General features: G+C 39.5%; 1 protein-coding gene and 1 long non-coding RNA gene across 2 annotated transcripts in view; both read left to right on the forward strand.

Moving 5' to 3' along the window:
- kcnb2b (potassium voltage-gated channel subfamily B member 2b) overlaps positions 1-4715 on the forward strand; it is a 90254-nt gene that overhangs the window by 34087 nt on the left and 51452 nt on the right. The gene's annotated exons all lie outside the window — the stretch shown is intronic.
- Positions 3466-4557, forward strand: LOC116672068 (uncharacterized). The gene is made up of 2 exons (XR_004327457.1): positions 3466-3884; positions 4327-4557. It is a non-coding gene; the product is annotated as an uncharacterized LOC116672068 (long non-coding RNA).

Below are 4715 nucleotides of genomic sequence, written 5' to 3' on the forward strand. Positions count from 1 at the left end.
TGTACTGGTGTTATTGTTGAATACATTGTCATACATATTTCTAAAATTGTATTATTATTACACAATACTTTTTCTGACCTTTTTCAATCCCCCGATTAATAACACATATTACAAAAAAGACTAAGCTAATTAAAAATAAGCATTTTCAAAAACTAAAAACTAAACTAAACTAGCAAACCCGCTTTAAAAACTAATTTGAACTTTTAAACTGAATTTGAAAACAAAATCAAAACGAAAAAAAAATAAACTAATAAAAAATGCAAAACTATAATAACCTTGGTTTGGTACTGCCAATTTGTTTTGTTTTGTAATGTTCAAAAAAATTGTCGCAGCGAATTGTAATATCAATTCTAAGCAAAAAAATCGTGAATCGTGCAGGCCTAATCAAAGCTGTGGTTTGTGGTTGACTGATGGTTAAAGGATAGTGGCATATGTCAGTTAACTCAGCCTTAATTTCTTGATTATAACCCACAAATCATCAGGATCATAATGGAGAATCGCATCGCAGTCTTAGTTTTCATTTTAACCACGTTACCACTAAACACACAAAAAAACTCTTCTCATTCTGGCCACTTGTGCACCAAACATAAAAACCCTTCCAATAAGGTAGTGAATTTCCATCAGGAGGAATGATCTGCAGAGAAAAGTCTATATTTGGCTGGCTACATGCTGTGGACTCTAGTCCTGGATGTGTGCCTTTCTGCTGAGATGACATCCCTGCACAGGTCAAATCCTTGAAAAGAATTGAGGTCAATTGACAAATGACAAAGAAGTTTAATGGTGTGCGCTGATAAGGCTAGTTACCATGGTGACAAAATGTAATGGACCCCTGAGTTCTGCCTTTGTTGTAGTGATTTGGATTGTGATAAGATTAACTCAGTTACATGGCTGTATTGTTAAAGGGACATGAAACATTTACTATTTTGACATTTTAAAGACAAAACCCAGGAAACATTGAACCGGTGAGTTAAGGGTCAGGAACATGAATGTGTCGAGGAGAACTAAACAACGTGTTTTAAAGATGCTGCCCCCTTCATTACTTTCTTCAATAAAAGTTGCTCACTGTTTGTTGAATACATTTTCTTATTGGTTTGTTAGACTTCAGGGATACACAAAATGAGTTTGGACACTACTAACACTACTACAGTATCTACATTTTTGGTAAGAATTGGTTTGTTACCAAAAATAGAAAAGAGAACACAGTCACCTCTCCTGTAAGACAAAAACAACTCTCTCCTCTCTGTATCCTCTTCATTTATCTAGAGCTGTTTTTCTCATTTTATTACAGCAAATACAATAAACAACTTGCATTAGCGTGTTCACGTTCCTTGGTTTCATTAACTGAACCTCCTACTTTCCCTCTGAAGTGATTTATTCATTAATTAGCTGAAACAGTGCACTTTAGAGGCAGAGCTTGTGTGCAAGAATATCATCTATTCTGAGTGGGCCAGCGCTGCTCACCCTTTGCTTGCTGCGCGGATGATTGTTTGCTCCTCACTTGGTGTAACACATTGTTCTGTTCAGTCAGGTCAGCATGGAGACACACTTGTTGTATTGGTTATATAAGTGCTGGTTTTGGAGAATGAATATTTGATTGAGGCCCTTAATGCAGAGTGAGCGTTCAGATGAGGAGGCGGTCAGTAGGCGGGGAGCAGCGAGCTGCATCGCTGTCCAGGGGTTGGCAGTATGCCAACACAGAGGAGAGCTTTTACTGTACCCACTCTTCTACTCTTCTATCTACTCTGCAATGTTATTTTCCTCTTCCCTCCTTCATTTCTTGGCCCATCTTTTTTTGCACTTATGTTGTCAGTTTTCACTCCTCTTTGCCATTAGATTTCTCTTTATTGCTGATTTGCGTCTTCGTTATCTGCTCTCAAACTCCAGCGTAGTCAACACAAAGTCAGGGGGCATTTGAGTGTTTTCCAAAACGTTGAAGAAATATGACTTCCTTGCCTAAAGAGGGTGTGAGATATTTTGCATGGAGGGATGTGGGATGTGTGTACGGGTATGACTGCACATGGCTGGGCAAGTGTCCACTGCTCATGTTTATGTATATGACTACATGTGCATCACAGCTTGGGAGAGACACTAGGGAGTTCTGTCACCTGTTTGACTAATGACGGTTTATACATGTCATTTAAGACTGTCCGTGAGTAAGCTGAAGCCTGTTTACAGTACTATGTAAATGTGAAGAGTTATGTAAACATGAACAACATAACTAGCTTTGCAACTGATATCAGAAAACAATGCTGAACTACTGATAATGAGGATATGTAAGACTAGTGGTGGAGGGCAATCCCTGTAGGTCATAGCCTCCGAGAAAATAACAGCAAAGGAGTCAGGAAAGCTTTTTCCTGTAATTATCTTTTGATGCTGTTCAAATACTTTCTAAATAATAGAGGGGGAAGCCATGTAGAGAAAGGAAATGAGCCTCAGGGCCGCATTCAGTTGTAGAATAGTAAATAACTTCTCACCTGCTCCTGACAGAATGCTGAGCACTTTCAGACCCCACTATATTTTCACAGATCTAAGCTGAACCTGCATCGCCATGGTTATTATGCATCTTGAAAAATTAAACAATTTGATTAATCTGTCAATCAAGCAGCTGGTTTCACCTTCTCAAATGTGAGGATTTGCTGGGGTTTCTGATTGTTGATGATATCATCTTGGGCTCTTCAAAATTAATTTAATTGAATTTTATGGCTTTTCACTATTTTCTGACACTCCTTCAAGGACATGCAGGAAGTCTCATTTTATGTGTGTTCCTGTATTGTTACTGGTGATGTTGTGTTTTATTGTGCTCTACTCTACAACACACATTTTCCATTAAGACTGAGACGGTTCAGAGTGTTATGTGCTTGGTTGGTAAGATTATGGAGTGATTCAGTTTAAGACAAGTTGGTGTAAAAAAAGAAGAAGAAAAAAAACCTGGCTCCTCCTAATATTCTACTGAATTCAAAAGGTATTCTCCAGAAGCTTTTCAAGTAATATCTTTTTCTCTTTCGTTTATGGCTTAACAAAAAGCCAAAATCTTGAAAGTAAAACCATAAACAGCCATGGGTCATTTAAAAAAAATCAAAAACCAGCCAGGTCAGGTTGTGGTGCAGCTGGTGTTTTTGCAGACAAGGGAGATCAGGTAAACTGAGACTGCTATAAGTTATTTCACCCCCTTGACTTCCCTTCTACTGTGGATAAGGTTAGACAATTGGACAGCCACTCTGTCATGCACCTCTTTCTATTTTTTCCAGCCAGCTTCTCCTTCTGTTCATCTGGGTGTTTTCTTTTTTAGAGGTTATAGCCTTCTAGGAATGGGGTGCAGCTGTGTGCTGGCGCTCTCCTTTCTCCGTTCTGTCCTGGCTCGCTTGCTTTCCCCATGGGGGAGGTCACTGAGAGAGGAGGTTTGGCTCACCAGTGTAATATCTCCCTAATTGTCGCTCCCATGTGGGTGAGTGTGGGTGAGTAAATGATAGGGAAGAGGAGGGAGGGGTAAGGGAGTGATATGGGGATATAAGGGTCAGCTCTCTCACAAAGGCACAGGCTAATGATAGCAGCGCTGATGCAGAAGGAGAGCCAGGTATTTAGCTGTGTGCCTATTCTGCCGGTAAAGGAGCGACAAAAAGGGTCCAAAGGCACCGTCCATGGTCACACAGAAGTTCAGTGAACATTCCACTGTGCAGACAGCCATATGGGAAGTCAGCATAACAGTGGATAAACATGCATGGACAAGGCAGATGTAGGAAAAGAGAGGGAGGAAGGGAAAAAGGGACAGATGGTAAAAGGTCAACAGCATTAACACTCGTATGGATTTATGGTTTTCATAGCATCAGTTTACAATAAGTGTTGCTGTTGTGTCATTGTTTTACGTCTTGAATAATCAGGATTTAGTCCAAAAGTGTTTTCTCTCGAGCAACTTGTTGATGAGTAGGGGGGGGGATAATGCATAGTATTGCAATATTTTCCGTGGCAATACTGTATGTAACACAGGTATTGATCTTTTATTATATATGTGTTGGTCAGTTTGTCTGCTTGACAATCCCATTTTTTAACAATAACATTGAAGTGATATGAACAAACAGGGAAATGTATCTTTTTAGATGAAACAGATGTTGACAAAGTTTCCTTTTGAAGACATCAATTTTAAATTGGGAAAAATTAGAAGTTATAAGTTGCAATATATCACAGAAAATTGCAATATGTTTAAAATAGCAATAATATTGTATCGTGGCTGAAGTATTGTAATAGTATCGGGGGGTGATTCCCACCCCTGTTGAAGAGACGTCCCGAATCAATTCCTTCACAATTCAGATTTGTTAAAGATAGAAAAAGGACCCCGCAGGGCTCGACAGTGCGAGCTTTTAACTCGGATTTGAGAAAATAGATGTGTGCAAACTGTAAAATGATTTTAGGAGCACGTGTGTGAATTACTTAATTTCACACTTGCGTTTTTTTGCAAATGCGGCGGCCAGTGGCTCCCATTAGCTTTGCAACATTTAAGTTTTAATTTGTTGTCTTTCTGTCTTTGTTACTGGAGAACATATAGCGTGTCTCAGAGCAGCTTCCTCCAGCTTGTCAATACAGGCTATTATATTGCAGCGAGCCTGCAACTGCTGCGTCCTGGCGTGGGGTTTTTGAAAATCAACCACAGTTGCAACCGCTTTATGAACCACAGATGCTTGAGGTAACCGGTTCCAACTAGCCTACTGTTCCCAATAAGT

This window comes from Etheostoma spectabile, chromosome 22, assembly GCF_008692095.1.
Source record: "Etheostoma spectabile isolate EspeVRDwgs_2016 chromosome 22, UIUC_Espe_1.0, whole genome shotgun sequence".
In the NCBI taxonomy this organism is placed as follows: Eukaryota; Metazoa; Chordata; class Actinopteri; order Perciformes; family Percidae; genus Etheostoma; species Etheostoma spectabile.